The sequence below is a fragment of the Papaver somniferum genome, chromosome 1 (assembly GCF_003573695.1).
Source record: "Papaver somniferum cultivar HN1 chromosome 1, ASM357369v1, whole genome shotgun sequence".
NCBI classification, from domain to species: domain Eukaryota; kingdom Viridiplantae; phylum Streptophyta; class Magnoliopsida; order Ranunculales; family Papaveraceae; genus Papaver; species Papaver somniferum.
Window position 1 is genome coordinate 50,737,775 of NC_039358.1, and position 24,552 is coordinate 50,762,326.

Sequence of the window (24,552 nt, forward strand, 5' to 3'; positions counted from 1 at the left end):
TCCTAGCTTCTTCATAAAAGAAGACAATACTACTATCTTGATAGGAAGTATCAGGAATTGAGCAATGAATCGATTCATGCTTTGAAGTGATATACTCAGATGAATGAGATTTAAACTCCTCTTGTAATTCATTTAGTTTGTTACAATTAAATGAATTACGCAGAGAAGAAGCATTGCTCTCACTGATTAGTAAATCAATATTGACTTCAACATGAATATTATTCCTCATAACTTGATTTAGCTTGTCAAGAGATTCTTGTTCTTTCTGGAGGTATAACTCAACATCAAGAGATAAGATTTCAAGTTTCTTTTCATGCCCTGAAAACACTTCAAGGGATTTTAAACATGGTGGAGGTTTAAATAGAATTTCTTCTACAAATTTTATTAAATCAGTCATAGAAGAAAATTCTGCAATCCCTAGATCTGGTGGTGCATTTATTGAGATAGCACTACTGTCCATATCAGATCACTACAAACACAAAATTATGAGGTCTTTAATGTGTTTGCCTGCTCTGATACCAATTGAAAAAGCGGGGGTACAACAACCTCACCCAATATTTCGATTAGCAATCTGTATAGACTAACTATAATATACTTTTAAGAGAATCAACTAGACAGTCAGACTCAATCTTAATAAAAAGTATATCAATGAGTTAATATCTCTATCTCTCGATTTGATCTTTACTCAAGCAAATGGAAATCTGCGAATCTTTATCAAATACTAGAGAGATAAACTTGGATGGTACCAAAGAAAAATATCCAAGTGTCAATCAATGTAAATCAACAACCAAAGGTTGGATATTCTAATTGATTGATCTTAAAGCACAACCTGTGATATTTCAGTTATATAACAAAATATAATACGGAATAAAAATAAGACAAACACCAGAAGTTTTGTTAACGAGGAAATGACAAATGTAGAAAAACCCCGGTGCCTAGTCCAGATTGAACACCACACTTTATTAAGCCGCTACAGACACTAGCCTATTACAAACTAACTTCGGTCTGGACTGTAGTTGAACCCTAATCAATCTCACACTGATTCAAGGTACAGTTGCGCTCCTTACGTCTCTGATCCCAGCAGGATACTACGCACTTGATTCCCTTAGCTGATCTCATCCACAACTAAGAGTTGCTACGACCCAAAATCGAAGACTTCAATAAACAAATATTTATCACACAGAAAAGTCTATGATGGTAGATAAATCTGTCTCCCATAGATAAACCTATGAGTTTTGTTCTGTCTTTTGATAAATCAAGGTGAACATGAACATGAACCAATCAATAATACCAGACTTTATATAGTTTTAAAATCAGGGTTTGCAATCTAAGTTACCTTTATAACAAAGCATTCAATAATCACCGTTAGATGAAAAACCTGATTCAACCAAGCTAATATCTTTCAACTGTTAGATTGAAACTTAGCTTGTCACACATAAATGAAATGTATTCATTTAGGTTTGAGTAACCGTACCTAAACGTGTACACTTAGTTGGTTCACATATAGTTAACCAATGGTTATCCATATGAGCACTTTCATATTAACTGTATTCATCTTTTTCATAACTAGTTCAAATGACTCATAAGAACTAGTTCAAGAGTTGTTCAATTGCTTAGGTCTTTATTCATAGACACAATTGAAACAAAATCGGTTTGATTCACTTGAATCAATTCATGAACAATATAGCCACGGTTTGCAAAAATTGCATTACTTATAATTCATTGTTTTAATCTCATGAACTACCGATTTGAGAAATAACCAGCTTGGGTACGCGTACGGGTATGCGTACCTTAGCTACCGGATTTGAGTTTACAAACTCAGCAGAAATTTTCGGTTCGAAAACTTTCGTGGGTACTCGTACGGGTATGCGTACCTAAGGTGACTGGTTTACTAGTTTGCAAACTTACAAACTCAGCAGAAATTTTCGGTATGAAAACTTCTGCAGGTACGCGTAGGGTACGCGTAAGCGTACTCAACCTGTCTCTTTCACCAATACCGCATGCACACATATGCACACACTTGTTTTCCGGCACATGGATTTATACACTAATGTGCAAACACACTATATATGCTTATATCCGTAGTTGGTAATCTTAACTCTACATTTCAATCATTGAAACATTCTTCTATAATGTTATAACAATCGTTATTCACGACTATCGTCATCAAAGATATTTTGAAGATTGAAACGTCATTATGACTTTCGTCACAGGTAAAAATTATAATGGTTAAAGCAAAAGCTCACCAACACATATTTTGAGAAAAAGATATACAAGTAAACTCGGCTCGAAATAACAAATGTGTATGTATGAAAACTATCATACTTATATGACTTTGTCTCAAGAGTAGGAGATAGAATAGACTTTTGAGTGACAGATAAGTTCAAGTCTCCACATACCTTTTTGTCGGATGAAGTTCCACTTATTCCTCGAGTAGTTCTTCGTCTTCGAAAATGATCGCCATGGAGTCTGGAGCTCAACTGCACTTAACTATCCTAGACCGAGACTTAGTCATAAGTAAACTAGAAATCAAGATATATAGTTTTGATCACTAATATTGAAAAACATGCTTGAGATAGCAACGCATGCGAGTTCGACCGAGCAGTGCTCTAACAGAACATTCATAGGGTTTGAACTAATGTTGGGTAACAGAAAAATAAATCCCACGAACTTGGTCTTCTTCTTCATGGAACCGACTTTTGTTATGTACTCCAAGTAATAAAATAGGGTTCCACAACACCACATAGTATCAAACTTGAGATACTTACAGAAACATCAGTATGCAACTTTATCGATGAATACATAGATTTTTTTTTTATATTAAACCTAGATGTCACGAGAATCTTCAATCATGAGAGCCATTAAACAAGGATCAAACCTTGCTCTGAATCCTATTGATGTCAGTAATGAAAGTGCTGGGGGTACCAAGATACACCACTAACTTTTTCGTAGGTAATCTGCATGGACAAACTTCACACAACTCCGAGAGTAAAAACTCAATCAAGAAAAGTGTATAGAGTTATATATATATATATCGAGATTAGAACGTATACAGAAACAAGTCCATGAACCTAATCTACAAAGAGAGTTCTTGGACTGTACCAAAGACCAATGTCCAAGGATCAATCAAGTTTTTTCCAACTAACAAAGTTGTACCTAGCTAATGTGATTGATCAACACGCAACCTGTGATATTCCAATTACAAAGATAAACAATATAATGCGTAAAAAGAAAGAACACAAACATCAGAAGTTTTTTTAACGAGGAAATCACAAATGCAAAAAAATCCAGGGACCTAGTCCATATTGAACACCAAACTGTATTAAGCCGGTACAAACACTAGCCTACTACTAATTAACTTCGATCTGGAATGTAGATGAGCCCGAACACAGTTTCCCGCTGATCTAGGTACAGTCCCGCTCCTTAGGCCTCTTGAATCCCAGCAGGACTCTGCGCAATTGATTTCCTTAGCTGATCTCACACACAACTAAAATTTGCTTCAACCTCAATTGAATACTTTAAACCAAATATGTCTCCCACATATTAAGCCTATACTTGATTTCCTGATTTACGATCTAAATGGATGATCAGATCAAATGATAGATCCAGGTGATGGAAATCGATAAAAACATAGACAAAAGTCTGGCTATCTTCAAAATCCGGACTTATGCAACCCAAAGTGCAACCTAGATTATTATTCACCTCACAAGTATAAAACTTGTGCAATGAACAAAGTATGAGACAAAGAGACTTTGTTGGTTACTATCTATCTTGATTGATGGATCAAGGCTCTACAAACAATCAAGATCATGATATTCAAGTTATCAAGATAAAAGATAACTTGACCTGGCTTCACGAATCCCAATGAAGTCTTTGTAGTTGCTAAACCCTAAAAGGGTTTCTGGAGAGGAAAACTCTAGATACAACTAGGACACACCAAAAAGTACTGTCAGAATTCAAAGATCCAAGCAAACAAAACTTTGGAACCAAGCTAAGATAACTTTGGAACCAAGCAAACAATATCCACCATTAGATGAAAGCTTTGAATCTAAATCACATATAAAATATATACACTGTGGTTTTAGGTAAACCATAACCGAACCATATGTAGAGACTATGTTCAACAAGGTTAGCCGAAACTAGCCGATTTGAACTTAAAAACTTAACACTCATTTTCATGTTCACTAAGACATTATATTGAGTCACAATCATGTGATCAAATGAGTCTAGTGTTAATTAGAGAATTGATCAAAATCAGATTACTTCATAAAAATAATTTAATCGCAATTGAATCAAGATCGACATAGTTTGTAAATGTACAAAAAAAATTTACTTGAATCATTCGTGAATCGAATGAGTCACAGTACACGGACCAGTTTGCAAACTTATATGTAATTACCGAGTTCTGGAGTCTACAAAAATTTTTCAGTTCATAAACAGGTTTGCAAACTTATACAATTACCAAGTTCCGGACTCTACAGAACTTTTCAGTTCAAGTACCGTTTTGCAAAACTTTGAACCAACTCAAGTTCCTGAGTCTACATAACTTTTTTTAGTTCACATACCGGTTTGGAAAATAAGACCTCTGGCGGTTCCGGAGTTTAATGAACATTCAGCTTGTGTACCGGTTTGGGCACTATACTGGTTCTATAACATATAAAGTTTTGGCTCGCATACCGGTTTGATTATTTTAACCCGGTTCCCTTACCACAGTTACACAGTAGTTTGGATACGAATATACATACCTATCAGGATCACGAAACAAACAGATTCTCCCATGATGTACATACGAGTATGCATATCACACAAATATGTAAGTCGATATATAGCTACTTTATTACGTGTACGAATACATGTAATACGACTTCAGACATATAACAGTTTTCTCAGTTTATAAGACTGATAAGACTATTGTATTCCGAATATAGTTGTTCTATATTTCTCTAAATCAATTCTAAACATTCTTGAATAACATCAATGACACATATCAATTTTTCTTGCTATTTTTGAACGATAAACTTGGATCATGATTTGGTTACGAATAATAAATTGTTCTCCACCGAATTTGATCAAGTATGAATAAATGTTCATTAAGCTTAGTTATTATATTTCGAGAAATTCGTAAACTAAACAATTAGTTCTCGACTCGAAATTCTTGTCTATGCAAGCTAGTTTAATTTAGTTACGCGACAATCGTCTCAAAGATAGAAAGTGAATATAACTTGAGAAGTAGGTAGTTCAGTCTTCACTTACCTTTTGATGATGAATTTCTCCAAAAGCTTCGGCTGATCTTCGCCTTCAAACCCTAAAATAAAAGTGATGACTGGCTTTCTCAACTTCATTATCCTAGACCGAGACTTAACTAATTCTAGACTAGAAATCAAGATATAAATTTGACAACTAAATTTGGCAACAATCTTGATATAGAAACACTTGTGAGTCCGACCGAGCAATGCTTTAACAAGTAACGATAATAAAAGTATTTAATCCACAAGACACTATCCCGAATCCACACAACGAAGTAATCTCAAGAGATTTGTGTTCTGAATCCACAAGAACGACAAATAAAACACTTGAAAATAAACAAACAAGAAACTTGTTCTTTTATCAAATAACAATTTCAATTAATCCGATTTTGAAATCAGAATCATGAGTTTAAATACAAGTTAAATATTAGATCGTTATAAGCTGTTATAGATAGTTACTAGACGTACAATTAAGATAAGATATAAAAACTAATTTAGATAATCCAAAATTTCTTAAACTATCAGTGAGAATAAGTCTGGGGCATATTCTTGTTCTGCATCAATTTCCAATAGCTATGAAAATAAAGTAAAACTAGATAATCCTTAATGACAGAATTTGTAGTCCATTTAACTGTTGAAGCATTTTCATTCAGACCCGCTACCACATTGCTATTATCCCATTCCAACTGCGGATGTGTGATGTCTTTTTCTTTGGCCCATATGATAGCATGCAATGCATGTAGAACCTATATGGCCGATCCTCATCATATGCAATCATAAGGATGTTGACTGTTATTGCACCTTCACCTAAAAAAGATCTAAGTATTAGTCCCTAACCGCACCAGTTATATCTATAACTTGCATCAAACTTAATTTTTGTGAAAGGAGTTATAGGTTTACTCCATTTTTGATTCGAATCAATTTTGAGTTCCCAATCATGTTTATTCGCAATATAAGATGGCAAATTCTTTTCCCAGTCTGATATACTTCTTAATCTTACCGATTAAGCTAGAGATTGTTGTGATTAATTTTTCAAAAACAAACAAACATCTACTCTTCCAAATAAACCATATTATTATCCCTGCAACAGTACATGTTTATGCATTTGGTTTTTTGTACCAGGCAAAACAATAAACTATTCATGAAACCAATCATCTAAGTTGTTATGCTTAATTTTGTTGAACAAAACAGGGTCTAAAGCATTCCATATATATGCAACATAAGAACAGCTCAGAAACAAGTGTTGAATAGACTACTCCTGATTCATACAACGTGGACAAATACTTACCACACTATTAACAATTCTACTAATTTTCTCCCTAACATGAAGACAACATTGTATACATTTCCATAAATAGATAAGAATTTTAGGTGACAATTTGGTCTTTCAAAACTGATTCTGTTAGAGCATAGATCGGTTGAACTTACCAAGCATTGGTATGTCAAGTTTGGTTGTCATATTTTAGTGAATCAAAACTCATTTAAAGAGTCGCTTGATTATTTACTAGAGTTAACTTCGTATAGGTTAGCTAGAAAGTTAATAGGATATGAGACTTACAAGTATTACGTGAAGACTTGAAGAATGTGAAGAAGTAAGGAGATACAACAACAACATCATCCTTCCACTTGAGTTTAGTAATACTTGACTTGAACTATTTCATTCCTAACGTATCTTTCAAGTCGTGCATATTGAAAACGTAACTGCGAAGCTGTGAATGATTATACTCTAGTTAGACATAGTATTAAGGAATTACAATATGAATTATAACGTCTATCTTTTGAACTTCGTATATAAGACATCGATATAATCGTGTGAATGCTATTGTGATTATGTATGGGTATGGGTGAATATTTCGTCCTAGGAAACAATGTTTTACATTTGTTTAAAGGAAGTAAATTCATGAACTTGTTTTGTGAATCGAAAGGGAAATCGCTAGGCTTATTGGTATTGTTATTCATTGCAAATCTTTGGATTACCAATATGTGTGTTTAGTATAACCGCTCATAACTTGTTTATGTATCTTGGTAAAACTATTCACAAGGCCTGACTTTTTAGTGAAACCGAACTTAAGTAATCACCTGAGATGGTATGATCGATTTACTGTAATTGGTATGACCAACTCTAGACATTAGGGAACCGATCCTAGTAAGAGGTGCAACCGATCACAAGTAGGGGAATCAATCCTTGTAAGAGGTGCAACAATTTCTTAGTGATTGGTAATCGATCCTATGACTTGTGTAGCCGAATACAAGTTAGATACCGTATATATGTGGTAACCGATCCAGTACCTAGTCAACCAATTTTTGGAAAGCTAGTGTGACCAATCCTAGTATCCACATGGAGGTAGAACCGAAACTTGTTTTGGTAGATACATTTAAACCCATGATTGGTAATTTGATAGGATAATCAATCACATAGTTCTTGGAAGTCAGAAGAACCAATTCAAAACTTGTTTGGGAGTGTGGAAAATCGGTTCCAAGATGGTAAATATGAAAAAGGATTTACCAAGTAAAGATGTCGACATACTTTGAACACGTGCATCAATTCTTACCTTTTATTGTTCAAAGATATTCCTTAATATCTAAAGGAGAATCCCGAATCGAAATAAATTGAGAATCTTTTAATTAAGGTTTTTAGTTTTATATGCTTTTAATTTCCAGCAATTAAAATGCATATCTTTAGAAAATAAAAATTAGTATGTGCATTTACTAGTTGGAGATTTTCTACCGAGATTTCGGTCAATATTTGGACAGAGCATTTCCGGGAATTATGAAAACCGAATCTGGAAATATATTGCATATCTTGAGAATATTTTCGGTGTTGGAAATTCCTTGGTGCCCAAACTTCCTTGGTCTATAAATATTGAAGTTTGTATTTCAAGCAAACTAATCCTCAAAGCCAGCAAAACTACCTAGTTGTGTTGTTACTGGTGGAGCCATCTATTCGGAGAGGAAAGTACCCTAATTAGGCGAAATCTATACGACCGCTCGTTTTAAAGACTTTTTTGGGATTGGGAAGCTTTACGAGTACCGTTGGTAGGAAACTAGATAGTTGCAGTTTATTATTAGTTTTCGATTGATTTGATTGACTAACGGTTGTTGAACTTTGATTGCACCTAGTTTGTTTATGCTTGAGAATCTTCTCTTCTGATATAAGATTCACTCAAACTAGATCGAAGTTTCGACGGGGATCTTTAGACTGTTTGTAGATCTAAAGACGTCTTATGATAATCCGTTGTTAACATACTCCATTTTGTGTGTGATTGATCACAAGTGATTCAAGTTGATTGTGCGCATGTGTTTATTGAAGATTTAAGAAGATTTAAAGACGAAGAAGATTTCTGATTTGGGTTCATATTATTTGGTGTGCACAAAACTTGATCGGCTGGGGATCCAACTATAATCGGTTTATCTTTGTGATAACCATGATTGATTAGTTGAGTAGATCGGCATCAATACGTTTCTTTGTGATTCGAAGTATTGATTGCAAAATCTTGACATTTACTTTGCTAGTTGTTATTGGATAGATCTAAGAACCTGACAAAGGAGTTTATTGGGATAAACAGAAGAGCCTTTTGTCAAACTCATATCACGTTGTTTGAAAAGAGTTGTTACCGAACAGATTTGTTGTTCCTTTACTGTTTGGACTATGAACCAAAGGAATTGTTCCAAGTGCGTGACTTATTGCAAGTTGGAGGTGCAGGGATACAAACGGAACTAGGTGAACTATAGGTTTAGTTGCTTGGTCTCAACTATACGAAGTTGGTTTAGATTTTGTATAACGGCTTAATCATGAGAGTATTCAATTCTGGACAAGGTCCCGGGGTTTTTCTGCATTTGCGGTTTCCTCGTTAACAAAATCTTATTGTGTCTTTTACTTTTCTATTTCCGCAATTATAATTGTTTTTATTATAATTAGAAGTAAAATACACAAACGTTATTTTTTATTTACTTGATAGCAATCCTATTGTGTTTGGTTAAGTCCGAACCTATTATCAAGTAAACATACTTCGTTGTTGTATTATCTCGATCTTGTATCCATAGTCAATCACATAAGTTATCTTGTTGTCGTATTGTCTCGATCTCGTATCCATAGACGATCACGCGAAGTGTGAACCGATTAGTTATATTGTCTCGACTCAGTCCATAGACAATCACTTTCGGAGAAAGGACTTATAGGTGGAAAAGTTTTAGATTGAGGTATATTTGGGTACCCTCGTATTTTCAGATTCCAACGAAATTGGCTATTTGTGACAAAATTCATATCAATTATACTATTTATGATAAATCCATAAGCAAGCTTAACACTAAAGGGTGCACTATTGGTTTGAGACCATCTCACTTCATTAATTTTATTAAGATGAATCCTAACTTGAGTTATCTGGCTAACTATTTGACGAGCAAATAAGGTACTAAGAATCTCAACCTTCTAAGTTCTGGACTCTTCATATATAAGGTCACTGACCTTTTGAATCCCATAAAATGCATTCTAAAATCAATAGTTTTATCAAGTCTGCGAACCCATTTGTGTTTCAAAACACCAATACTAGATTCATCGCCTAATTCCCAACAATAATTGCTTCTAACTATTTCTAATCCTTCTCTAATATCTGATCATACCCATGAACCATGTGTAGGAAGAGCATCAGCAAGATGATCAATATTAACAAAGTATTATGTGTAAGTATAGTGTCCCATAAAGCATCAAATTGATCTATCATCCTCCAAGCTAATCTAGCTAACAATGCAGCATTAAAGATGTCAGATTTTTTGAAATTCAGTCCAACAAACTTCTTCTGTATAACAATATAATCTTAATCCCATCTCCTAAGACTAACACCTCTGGTTCCTGGTTTTCTATTCCACCATAAATTCATCTATTCCACCATAAATTCGTTTTGAATGAACGCGTCTTCCTAATAAGATCTTCTGGCATTGAAAAAGTTGCCATATGATGAGAAGCAATAATTCCTAAAATAGTGAGTTAACACTGTTTTTCCAGCAGTACTAAGAACCTTTAACTTTCATATACTCAATTTATTTATTAATTTGCCTGGAATTGGATCAAAAAACACCATTTTGTTTATTTGCAATATAAAAGAGGGACACCAAAGTACTTGTCCTGAAGTCCATAATATTAATTTCCACAATATTGACTGTCACTTTTAATTCTATTGTTAGTTTTACTACTAAATGATATGCCGAAATTATCAAAGTTTATAGATTGTCCAAACAAAGTGTTAGACTTTCTTATAATATCATGCAGAGGCATAGCTTCAGTAGATCTAGCTTTCAGAAATATCAGAAAATCGTTTGCAATGAATAAGTGACTGATAGGAGGTATATCCTTAGTGACATTAATTCCACGCAACTGACCATTTTATTCAGCAGGTAAATGATATTTTGAAAAATACCCCATACACAAAATAAAGAGATATGGACTTAGGGGGTCTGCCCATCTGAGACCGCTTCTAGGAAAGTAGATATCACTTGGAACTCCATTCAATAATATGGATGTAGAAACTAAACGCACCCAGGAGAATTGATAAGGGCACTCGTTTTTTTGGTCAAGGGCACCACCGTATGATAAAGGCACCCGCAATTTGGAATAGGGACATCCCATTGTTCTTCGTTTGAAAATGAAAATTGACGGGAAAATAATTCTTGTTTCTGTGTAACTTCCTGGATCAGATTTGAAAAAGTTTTAGTGAGATTCAATCTCTAGAGTTGATTGGGTTTGTTCCATATTGGGCTAAACAGGGTTGGTAATTAAGGGTGTTGTATTCGACTAAGATTGGTTGGATAATCCGGTAGATATAAAAAAGAGGAGTGAGAGATATTCACGGGATTTCACGGGATTATGTATGTTGCTTTGAGTTCTAAATGTGCAGCACACATGCTTGAGAACTTAAGCCATCATTTGGAGCGTGTTTGGAATGTGTAGCTTGGAGGAAACATCGTGACAGAGATTTAAAAAGAAATATTTCTCGTAAAAAGAAGAAAAGTATAATTGAGAATATACGGGAGATTAAAGAGGAGATTGTTTATGGGTGAAAACTGTTTCTGCCGGTTTTGATAAATTCGGGTGTGTGGATGAGAAACAAATCTAAACCCTAAACAATGCACTGCACGAGAGTACTTTTGATTCGAGAGATCAATCTGTACAATCCTGGCCTAAACCAAGAAATGGCCGTTCCAGGATTGCTTCGATCACAAAGTGAAGGAGAAGGATCGGTCTTAGGGAGGGAAGCGAAGAAAGTGTTGAGACCAGAATCGTTGATTCTGAAGGTGTGGTTGTTTACGACTTGTATCAGAAAGCAGAACTGGCTAGCAGAATGGAAAGCTATCAGGTGATTTCTGGATACTCTGTTGTTCTCTGACCAAAACTTGTTGTTTGGTGGAAATAGGTGAAACCTATTTATACAAGTCGTACTAAAACGTACTCTGGTATCTAGGAAGTGGAAACGATTGAGTGGTGGAAGAGTAACGTGTAACGTCAGGAATTATGCTTCTATAATGAAGAAGGTGGATCCGTTTACACCATTACTTCTTGCCATTACTAACCGCCCCGCTTTATGACACTTTCTTATAACGGGCGTATTGCACGCCGCAGGCTGTAAACCGCCAGACCAATACCATGATGAGCATCCCCCAGTTCGTGACATGTTTGATGTCTCGAGTGTTTTCGTAGAAAACATGTAGCATTTTGCTACGTGTGGCAAGTTAAAATCAAGAGGCTTGCCGCAGGAAAATAGCATGTGATGCTATTATACTTGTCTTGGTTGGTCGCCTAAACCTTGCCACAAGTCTGTTAGTTCAGTGGCGAACTTCGATGGATGAGATCGCATCTCATGAGGAAGGGTAGTCGTTGATTATGGCTACCTTGTGTTGACGCCTGATAATGGCGCAGTGGCGTTTTGGTGTACGCCAGTGGCAATGTGGCATGCCTGGCATGGCTCGTGCATGCCAGTGGCACGGTGGTGCAAGTGGTGCTTGGCGTATCTATGACCACTAGATTTAGGCGGTTGGTCGCCTAAAACTTTCCACAAGCCTGTCATCTCGGTGGCGGACTTGGATGGCTGAGATTGCATCTCATGAGGAAGGGTAGCCATCGATTATGGATACCTTCTGTTGGCGCCTGATAATAGTACAGTGGCGCCTTTAGCGCGCGCCAGTGGAATTGCGGCATGGCTGGCATAGTTCGTGCATGCCAGTGGCGTGGTGGAGTGGCTGGCATAGTTTGTGCATGCCAGCGGCACGATGGTGTAACTGGCGCCTGGCGTAGCCATGACCACTGAAATTTTGGCATGTTGGTGTTAGACTCAAACGTGGTGTGGCAACATCAGTTTTAATGGCCACATTGATCCCCATGTTCCATGGAACATTGTTTGGCTCGGTTGGCGTGGCAACTTTGCCTAAATTAGGGTTTGACATGTCGAAACCCTAATTAGCATATATGGCATGTAGCATGCGGTAGGTGGCCACGCCATGGAATTTTATACAAACGATGCCAGATTCATGCCGGAGGAGACATAGGCAGGTCACCATGTAGAAACGGCGACATGAACAAATATTTCCACGAGTGGCCATGGTGTGGCGCCTTTTTTAGGGGTTTCCTAAATTCGTACGGCTTGCAGCATGTTGCGGGCTGATGGTGTTTTTCAATGATGTTGTAGTAAGATGATTCGTTCACTCAGACTTGTTGAAATTGTTTTTAGGATTAATAAAGGAAAAACACTAAAAATATACAAATTATGTCACAAGATGAAGAGACACTGAGACGCGGGATTCCACTACTTTTCATATTGTTGTGGTTCAGTCATTAACTCTAGACAATATAGCTCAAACAAAAGAAGTTGTGACTCTAGTTTTTTGCCAAAAATAGATTTCGTAAAATATTATTTGTAAGTTAAAAGCATGACGCATCTAAAGTATTTAGAACTAAGCATGCGACATCTAACAAAATAACAAATAATTAATAGAAATCAGAAAGCAATTAAATCTATGCAAAAAGTCAATAAAAGAATTAATTCATTTACCACAATCATGAAAAGTTGCTTCCTCCGTTGTCCCAGTGATGGGGTCTAGCTCCGTATGGTGAAAACACACTCAAAGGAATTTTTCATTGCTCAAAAAGGTGTTTACAAGGAGAAAAGTATAAAACAGGGCCTTTGTAACAATTATAATTGTTACAGATGCAACTGTTACAAAGAAACACTGTTACAAGAGGTGTTACTAATTGAAGATAATCGTGACTAATGAACTGTTGCAGACTTGAAATATACGACCCTAGAAAACGACTGTCCTTAACAGCTAATGTTCTTCATGTTCATCCTCTCTGCAGCAGCAAAAATTTCTCTCTGCAACTCGTGATTTGATCACTCTGTTGCTCTCTGTTCTAACCCCTAACTCTCCATCCCCCTTCTATGATACACCAGAAGCCTTTATATAGCTAACAGAACCAAGAAATCTCGCGCAATCACTCCAAAAATTCTTCCATTACTCGGTAGTAAATGCAAATATTCTCGAGATATTTTTGTTCCTGATTTATCTTCTCACGCTGTTTCCTCGTGTAAAAACACTCCAAACACGTTCATTCATCATCCAAGAAGTGGTTAAACTCGCAGCAGGCACATGCAAACCTCTTAATCACACACAGAAAACTCGGGTTACTCGTGATACTCTGTTTTATCCAAAAGCAATGATTCTTCCCTTGTTGATCGATTCTAACCCATATACCCGTCCTGTTTTGTCGTAACATGACCATACTAATTCAAATTACCGATAAAATCTTTCTCAAATCATTCCCTATTTCAAACTAAAAACCCGTGAGAAACCATCCTTCCCTGTTTTGCGAAGTCCACATATACAACCCAAGTTTATCGAAACTAAACACGTTACCAGCCCTGTTTAGGTGTAACAGGGTGAATATAACCAATTGTAGCGATTAAATCTCCATGGAATACCTAGAAAATTCGAACCCTAATTCTTCTCGTACGCTGCAACTGTTCCCGCCAAAACTGGATTTTGAAAGGTTGGGGATGGCCTCCCCCTAAAAGATAAGGCGGTGCGAATAGCATTCGGCGCCCTGGGGTGCAAATAGTAATAGTGGTGCCCCTTAGTAATTGAGTGCCCCTTAACTGAAATTGGGGTCCATTTAACAGTTGTCCTCCCGGGGTCCAAATAGCACTTTTTGAGCAACTTTTTCCACACAAGTGTATTTCTCCAAAAACACCTACACAAACATAAAAACACCATAATAAGTACAAAATCAAGCACTAACAATAGAGACACAGAGGACAATTCAGATACAAAAATGTGTCTATCGAATACCCCCAAACTTATTATTTGCTAATCCTCGAGCAAAACTAATAAAAAATAAAACCGAGTTAATCTCGGTAGGGTTTACCAGAGGTGTACCCACAAAACCTTTACTCCAAACCCTAGCTATCTATGCAGAACCTTGGAAGGCACTAAAGAATCTCCTTGGTTGGCATACAATCATTGACTATCGGAGGAAGTACCCTGATGCGAAATTCCAATTGCTGTATACGAGTTTGCACTAAAGCATACTAAAATTCATATAAAATGACAGAGCTCTACTCAGATAGTTTATGGACATCATAAACTGGAGTCAACCAATCACATGGATAGATTAAGAAGATGGATGTAGAGAAAAACGTGGATGATGTTGACTAAGGTGAACCTATCCTAATGGACTGAGATACTGGTCTGGACTAGTATCAACACACTGGCATATACAAGGGAACCAGTGGTCGATAATCCTAACTCTAGGTCAACTCAGCTGGCATATACAAGGGTACCAGTGGTTGACTTTATTGTATTTATTCCGGTTGGTCTGGTCTTAAATTTTTTATTTTTTTTCGTATCTCGGTCACTCTATTTCACCTTAGCAATGGTAAAAAAAAAGAAAGAAAAAAGTGATCAGAATTCTTTTGACGTTTCCATCACGAGGATATGCGAAACTACCATGTTTTCTTTTTCTAACACCCGAGCTCTGTGCTTTTATGAATAAACTCTTCTAGATGTTTCCATCTAATCAGATTGGTTCCTCAACTCCTACAACCAAGATGTTCCCATCCACTTAGATTGGTTAGTGCCGACCTTAATAAGCATAAATTTCTAGTCTCTGGAGTTTTTTTTTTTTTTTTACTGCAACTAAAAAGTTTCTCCCATACCCCCAAACTTAAATCTAACATTGTCCTCAATATTCTAAAGATAAAATTAAAAACATGAGCAAGGAGAAACTGTTACCACTTGAAGCAAAAGAGTTAAGGAAAGATATTACCGTGTTGCATGAGCATGGGTTACCTCCCAAGAAGTGCTAAGTTTAAAGTCTTCAGCCAGACATTGGAAGAATTAGTCACCTCGTAGAATCATATAGCAGTAGCCGGAATAACTGTGGGTCATCTGGATCAAAAAGTATTACCCACAAGAAGAGGAAAGTGCAACAGACCAAGAAGATACCGAACATACCCTTGCTTAAGACAACTACATCTAGTTGTGGTTCAGGTTCAGGCTCTATAAAAGGGTCTAAATAAAAAGCTTTCATTGGTTGGATTTCCTCAAAGCTAAGATCCGGTTCAGGCATTAGAGTCTGGAAAAACTCAACTAAGAACTTAGAAGCACATAACAACAACCTGAATAATTGGGAATCCTCTAAGTCAATTAGATTTGACTCACACAACTGACCACAATTAAAGAAGTGGTCTTCCTTAAGAAAATGTGTCGACCCTAATATCCTAAAGTAATTAGGTTTAGTCTCAAAACTTAATAACCGACACATCTGAAAATCATATGTTCCCACAATTGGTTGAAAACTTTTTGGTGGGAAAACAAAGTCAATCTTGGTATCATAGCCTGGGTTAACCACATCAACCAGATGATGGGTTTCTAACAACTGAGCTTCTTTCTGGACATCATTAGGTTCGGTAAAACATGTATGAAGATAATCTTGTAATATGGTTGAGGCATAAATGTCAAGTCCTACATGAGGGAACTTTCTAAGAGTTAAAGAACACGGAGAATGATAATCACCCCCAAACTTAGAGTTTTCTGTGTCTCTATAAGGACTAGTCACAACTTCCCTAATTTCTAGGTCATCAGATTCCTGGAAATGGTCAATTGATTCTTCTAAGTTGGGTTCATCCTCACTCATTTCTACGAGTTTATCATCTTCTAAGACTAGTGTTTCTAAATCGCTAGATTCTAAAACAGTATTCTCAGGGTAAACTCTTTCCTCTAAACCATCATCACAATCATATAAAGAATTATCAGCGGAATTTTCTAGTAAAGGCTCATTAACTAAGGTGTTAATCATAATAACTTCCTCTGATTCATTGATAGGCACATCAAATAATGGATTATCCAACACACTGCAGGCTAAAGGATCATGAACTGCATCGTCTAAAACGGTGGTATCTCTAGTCAAATCCTCATCCTTTTGAATAGGTGAATAATTATTAAAATTATTTGGATTTGAACTAGAAACAACACTATCATTATAAATCTCGATTGGAGTAACAAATTCCTGATCACTATGCCTACATATTTCATGTTTTTCATCAATACTATCCTCATCATAGTCATCATTATTATAACATGAAAACGATCGAACCTCATCTAAACAAGTTTTGTCACCAATTCTAACCTCTTCATCTTCATTATTATAAAAATTATCCTCATTTTCACGGGTGAGATAGGAAAGAATATATTGGAAATCACGAGTAATTCGAGCAGTTCTTTCTTCCGTTTCTAATTTATGCATACGTGTTAACTCAGCAAACTCACGTATTGACTCAGTTAACTTACATGTTGACTCAGCTAACTTCCTGAGGTTATCTTCTAAAGAAGGTTCACTCACCGTTAAAGTTCTTTCGTCCATAACTAAGTCATCTGTGTCCGCTAACTTATGTGTCGACTGAAGTAACTTACGCGTTGACTCAAGTATCTTACGTGCTTCATCTAGAGGAGAGGAATTATAAGAATCTTGCTCGCATGACTGGTATGCATGTGGATAGTAATTTGGCTCACCATGGTATGACCCATATCCTTCAAAAGGATGGCGTTCCCAACCACTATTCACACTCTGGTCATAATAGGAATAATGTGCATACTGCTCAGTCGGATACTCATTGTATTGGCTATTATAATACCAGTTCGACATCCTAAATGCAAGGGAATTCTAAACAAACACAAATAAGGCTGATTCGACCACAACAAGCCTAATTTATCTAGCAAACAAAAAGCATGATGGCTCCACTTGGATTGTTTCTAGACCAGTTTCTATTCTTTCGAAAGGGAATTCGTTATAATTTAAGCAAACCCCTCTGGAATCAATCCGAGTCAAAGTAAGTTGAATAGAGGCGAGGGAAGCTGCATGGAGCTTTGATACCCAAGGCCTCACCGCTTTTACAAGGTGGCGCAGTCACACATTCAACTCACAGAAACCATCATGAACTTCGAAGTATGCTTAAAAGAGTAACCAATATTTTTCGAATGACTTTCCTATTAAGCTCGTTACCCTATCGGTCTCGTTCTAGTCAAAATTTTAGGCTTAGGTTCGTGTTTGGTTTCGTTTCCTAAGGTGGGAAGGAAGAGAACGGTGATGAAATCCGAACCCTTATCTTGTATGGCCAGGCCTTGCCCTTTACTAGGAAATTAAAACAGCCGATTTCAGGTCCTCAACATATATGCATACAAAATCATCCAGTAAACCCGCTGACTGGGGATTCGCGGGTGTTTAGAATTCTTACCTCCCGTTCCAGACGGGGGATGAACCGTTGAAGTCGACTCGGGCCACGACTCCTATGTCATGTACGAACCCGAGGGGCCGAGGCGATATCATAATCGCCGTCCTTCCCTGCACACAGTTTATATTTAAAACTACCCTTCCGTAGGGTTTAATAAAAATAAAGTCCCAAAGTTCAATGTCCGAAAATAAAAAAATGTCCAAAAATAAAAGATTACAAAAATAAAAACCTTAATTACAGTTTCTAAAAAAATAAAATAAAATAGAATATTTATATACAAAATTTTTCTTCTTCACTCCTTTTGGATTCCTCCTTTGATTTCTTCTTTGGCTTCGCTTTTGTTTTCAGCACTTTCTCCCCTTTTCTTTAGCTCAGTTTCAAATCTGAAAGCAAACAAGAAATACCAAAAGGCGTAAAAAGGAACAAATAAAAAAAAATCTAAAAAAAAATTATAAACAAATCCGCGTCTGCGGCGCCAAAAATTGATGGTGTTTTTCAATGATGTCGTAGTAAGATGATTCGTTCACTCAGACTTGTTGAAATTGTTTTTAGGATTAATAAAGGAAAAAAACTAAAAATATACAAATTATGTCATAAGATGAAGAGACACTGAGACGCGGGATTCCACTACTTTTCATATTGTTGTGGTTCAGTCATTAACTCTAGACAATATAGATCAAACAAAAGAAGTTGTGACTCTAGTTCTTTGCCAAAAATAGATTTCGTAAAATATTATTTGTAAGTTAAAAGCATGACGCATCTAAAGTATTTAGAACTAAGCATGCGACATCTAAAAAAATAATAAATAATTAATAGAAATCATAAAGCAATCAAATCTATGAATAAAGTCAATACAATAATTAATTCATTTACCACAATCATGAAAAGTTGCTTCCTCCGTTGTCTGATAGACGCATTTATGTGTCTATTTTGATCTCTTTTATGTATTTTATTAGTACCCATTTGTTCTCATTATGGTGTTTTGATGTTTGTTTAGGTGTTTTTGGAGAAAATACCCTTGTATGGAAAGAGTTGCTCAAAAAGTGATGATTTACACCCCGGAGAAAAGTACTAAAGGCACCCCAGAAATGTCCCGGAAACGTCCCGCAGGAAACCAGAAAATTACTATTTCAACCCAAGAATTACTATTTCAGCCCAAATTACTAAGGGGACACCAAGACAGGATAGGGGGACACCCCTCTTCTTCATTTGAATATCGATTTTGGCGGGGAAAATGTTCACAGCACAGGAGAATTTTCGATCGAAGAAATGAAGTAGTGATAGGTCGATTCAATGGCTGAATTTTGGTATAGAGATGTGATATAGGTTGAGAAACACAGTATGGGTGACGGAATCAGTCAATTTTGGCTAAAATTCCTGGTTCGATTCACCAAACCAAAACAGAGCAACACGCACTGTAAGCGAGCTCAAGTGTGTTTCTGCTGTGGATGGAGTGATGTGGAGGTGCGGGAAAGCTTCTGAGGCATGAAGAAACTAATTTGGAGCGTTTTGGGAGCGAGTTAACGTGTGGAAATTCTATAAATGGTAAGTATTCTCATTTTTGGGCAGCAAAAATATAATCGAATTAAAGAGAAAATATACGCAATCAATGGTCGGATTTCTTGCTCCAAAACACTATAAATACAAGTATCGGTCATTGGGAAGAGTCTGTCGAGAGTTGGGAGAGAGTTAGAGACGTAAAAATCAAAGAACCAGACGCTGTGAAGAAGTTCCTGCTGCTGCTGGAACTGAAGAACACGAAGAACATTGGACGAGGCAGGAAAGTCGTTAAAAACTGTCGCTTTATTGCGACACTTTTCCACTCCTTTCCGCGACTGAGTCGTTGTACCAACAACACTATATCTGTGTCGTTGATTCTGGACGCCTTCTGTGGGTCGCAGAATCCTGTTTTATACTATTTACTTATCTTTCTCTTCATTGTAAAACACTTTTGAGCATCAATGAAATTCTTTGAGAGGTTTTCCAATATGATGAGCGACTAATTCCCTCGTAACCAAGGCAATGGAGGAAGCTATTCACGCAACATAAATGGGTACCTATTTCATTTAATTATTTAATTCACCTAATCGCTGCTTTTGCAGAGTTTTAAATTATTTGAATGATTGTCTTAATTATTTGTTATTCAGTTTGATAGGTTATACTTGGTTAAATCTCTTGATAATCTATGCTTAAAGTTTACAAATAAAATTTGAGAATTTGTATGATTGATAGTGAATTAAAGATAAAAGAGGACTTAAGAATAGAATAGAGTTTTGAAATATTTATCAATCAATTTTGCGTAATAGTGGAATCTAGTGTCTTGGTTACCTCTCGCACCCATTGTTAATATTTTTGTATATATATTTTTAAATCTAAAAATCCATTATCTTTACAAGTCCGAGCAACGAAATTTTACTACCACTTTCAAAACTACAACAAAATGGCGCCGCCGACGCGGACTTGTATATAGATTGATTTATTTTTTTTTAGGTTTATTATTTTTTTTTAGAATTGTTTGTTCCTTTTTACGTTTCTTTTTGTCTTTATTTTGCAGGTTCAAAGTGAAAACTAAGGACTTGGAGAGGAAAAATCTTAAAGCGAAAAGCGAAGAAAAAAAGGACAATTTTAGGATTTAATTTTTAATTTGTAATTTTTTTAGAGTGTGTGAGGAAAACTGTAATTTTTTTTTATTTATTTTGGACTTTGGACTTTAAACAATTGGACTTTGTTTTTTTTAACCCTACGGAAGGGTATTATTATTAAAAAAAAAAAATTATTATATAAACTTTGTGCAGGGAAGGACGCGATTACTATATCGTCTCGGCCCCTCGGGTTCGCACACGGCATAGAAGTCGTGGACCGAGTCGACGACAACGGTTCATCGCCCGTCTGGTACGGGAGGTAAGTCCAATCGAAACACCCGCGAATCTCCTGCAAGCGGGTTATTGTCTGCCTTAAGGTGATAATTGTTTGAGGACGAACCAGACTGTCTTTATTTTCCTAGTAAAGGGAAAGGCCTGGCCTAAACAAGATAAGGGTTCGGATTTCATCACCGCTCCCTTCTTGCCCGCCTTAGGAAAACGAAACCTAACGCGAACCCAAGATTTAAAATTTGGAATAGAACGAGACCGATAGGGTAACGAGCTTAATCGGAAACTCGTTCGAAAAATATTGGTTGCTCTTTAAGCACACTTCAAAGTTCATGATGGTTTCTGTGAGTTGAATGCGTGACTGCACCGCCTTGTGATAGCGGTGAGGCCTTGGGTATCAAAGCTCCACTGAGCTTCCCTCGCCTCAATTCAACTTACTTTGACTCAGATTGATTCCAGAGGGGTTTGCTCAAATTGCAACGAATTCCCTTTCGAAAGATAGAAGCTGGTCTAGAAACAATCTAAGTGGAGCCATCATGCTTTTTGTTTTCTAGAAATCTTTAGGTTTGTTTTGGTGGAGTCGAGTCGGCCTTGTTTGTGGTTGTGTATAATTCCCTTGCAATTAAGAATGTCGAACTGGTATGATAGAAGCCAATACAATGAGTATCGACCTGAATTTGAATATGGACATCATCAGTTTTATGACCATGGTGGGAATAGTAGTTGGGAACGCCAACCTTTTCAAGGTTATGGTTCATATCATAGTGAGCCCAATTACTATCCACACACGAATTGGTCTTACGAGCAAGAAAATCAGGAATATTATAGTACTAGTCATGCGTTTTTGGAAAATTACTTAAAAACTAGTCCTGATTATGACATTTCTAAACCTGTTCAATCTCTAGAAGAAACCTACCAACAAATTAGAAGGGAGTATGAACGTGCAGTTAGTTCAAGAGAAGAGAGTACACAACGGTCTAAGATATTCAATGAGACTTGTGAACGTATAAGTGTTACGCTCAGTGAAATTCAAGCACGTTTAGAGGCAGAAAATGAACAGTTAGCTAATGCTGCTCGAAATAATCTAAATTTCCAAAATAGTGTTTCCAATTCTACCCTTGATATCAATAGTGAATATTTTCCCAATCTAGAGGACGATGTTAGAATAAAAGACACTACTTATTTAGATAAGGTTCAATCATCTTTGTACTATTATGATGATGAGGATAGTAGTAATGAAGAATCTGAAATATGTAGGCATAGTGATCAGGAATCTATTAATCCAATTGAGCTTTATAATGATTATATTATTTCTAGTTCAAATCCAAATAATTTTTATGATTATTCACCTATTCAAAAGGACGAGGATTTGATTAGGGATACCACCGTTTTAGACGATGTAGTTTTTCCTTTTGATTACGGAGCCGATAGTGGTTTAGAGGAACGGGTTCATTTCGAAAATACTGTTTTAGAGTCTAGCGACTTAGAAACAATAGTCTTGGAAGAAGAAGATAGACCCGTAGAGATGAGTAAAGATGCACTACCTGATAATAAATTAGAAGAATCAATTGACCATTTTCAAGAATCTAATGATACAGAAATTAGGGAGATTGTTACTAGTCTATCTAGAGACACTAAAAACTCTAAGTTTGGGGGTGATTATCACCTTCATAGTGCCTTACCTTTAACTCTGAGAAAGTACCTTCACTTAGGAATTGACATATGTGCCTCAACCATTTTACAAGATTACCTTCATACTCGTTTTCCCGAACCTAATGATGTCCATGAAGAAGTTCAGTTATTAGAAACCCATCCTCTGGTTGATGTGGTTTGCCCAGGCTATGATCCCCAGATTGATTTTATTTTCCCACCAAATAGTTTTCTTCCAACTGTGGGAACGTTTATATTCCAAATGTATCGGATATTAAGTTCTGAGACTAGACCTAAATGCTTTAGGAAATTAGAATCGACACATTTGCTTAAGAATAACCACTATTCTCATTGTGGTCAATTTTGTAAGTCATATCTGATTGACTTAGAGTATCCGCAATTATTTAGGTTATTACTTTGTGATTCCAAGTTCTTATTTGAGTTTTTCCAGACTCTAGGACCTAATAATTTGGATCCAACCTATGAAGAAACGCAGCCAATGAAAATATTCTATTTAGACCCTTTCATAGAACCTGAACCTGAACCGCAATTAGCGATAGTTTTCAGGAAACTAGGTAAGGGCATGCTTTTATTGTCCATTTTCTTGGTTCACTGCAGTTTCCTATGGTCAGCTCTTTTTGGTTTTGAAGACCCACAGTTATTTCGACTGTTACTTTATGGTTCGAGTTGACCAATCCTTTTCTAAGTCTGGATGAAGACTTTAAACTTAGCACTTTTTGGGAGGTAACCCAATCTCATGCAACATGGTAATATCTTTCCTTAACTCTTTTTCTTCGAGTGGTAACAGTTTCTCCTTGTTCATGCTTTTAATTTTATCTTTAGAACATTGAGGAAAATGTTAGATTTAAGTTTGGGGGTGGGGAAGAAACTTTTTGTTAGTTTTAAGTTGCAATAAATAAACTCCAGAGCCTAGAAATTTACGCCTATTAAGGATAGCACTAACCAATCTAAGTGGATGGAAACATTTTTGTTTTAGGAGTTGAGGAACCAATCTGACTAGATGGAAACATCTATAGAGTCTATTCATAAAAGCACAGAGCTCAGGTGTTAGAAATAACATGATAGTTTCGCCATATCTCGTCGAGTCCTTTTCACTTTCTATTTTTAAGTTTCTTTTATTTCAAGTGATTTGGTGGGGCACACGATTCAAGTTGTTACCTTTGCTAGGGTGAAATAGAGTGACTGAGTTATCAAAAAAAAAAAAAAGAAGACCGGACCAGTTAGACCAATCGGAATAAGTATTAACACTTGGATAGAAATATGCGTGTGTTCTCCCTGTTTCCGTCGCCTAAGAAAGCGTGGAATGCAGGACCCGTGGGAACTATCGTGTAATCTGCTGACAAGAAGCATGCGCTTGGATCAAAAAGATCTATTCATGCCGTTAAGTTAAAAAAAAATGGTTATTGTTATGTGTAGTCAACTGCTGGTTCCCTTGTATTTGCCAGTTTGTTGATCTAGATTTAAGTTATTGACCACTGGTTCCCTTGTATATGCCAGTGTGTTAATATTAGTCAGACCGGTATCTCGGTCATTTAGGTTAGGTTCATCTTGGCAGAGGCCTTCAGAAAGATATGGGAAACACCGTTCGCTTTTCAACCATCTACATTTTTCTTTTTCCATCTTCTTAATCTTTTCATGTGATTAGTCTGACTCCGAGTATGATGTCCATCGTGAAACTATCTTAGTAGAGCTCTGTCACTTATATGAATTTTAGTATGCTTGAGTGCAAACTCGTATACCGCAATTGGAATTTCGCGTCAGGGTACTTCTTCCTGTAACTAATAAGTATGCCAACCAAGGAGGTTCTTTAGTGCTTTCCAATATTTTTCGTAGATAGCTAGGGTCTGGAGTATTGGTTTTTGTGGGTACACCTCTGATAAACCCACCCGAGATTAACTCGGTCTCTTTTCAAGAATAAAATTTGCTCGAGGACTAGCAAATAATAAGTTTGGGGGTATTTGATAGACGCATTTATGTGTCTATTTTGATCTC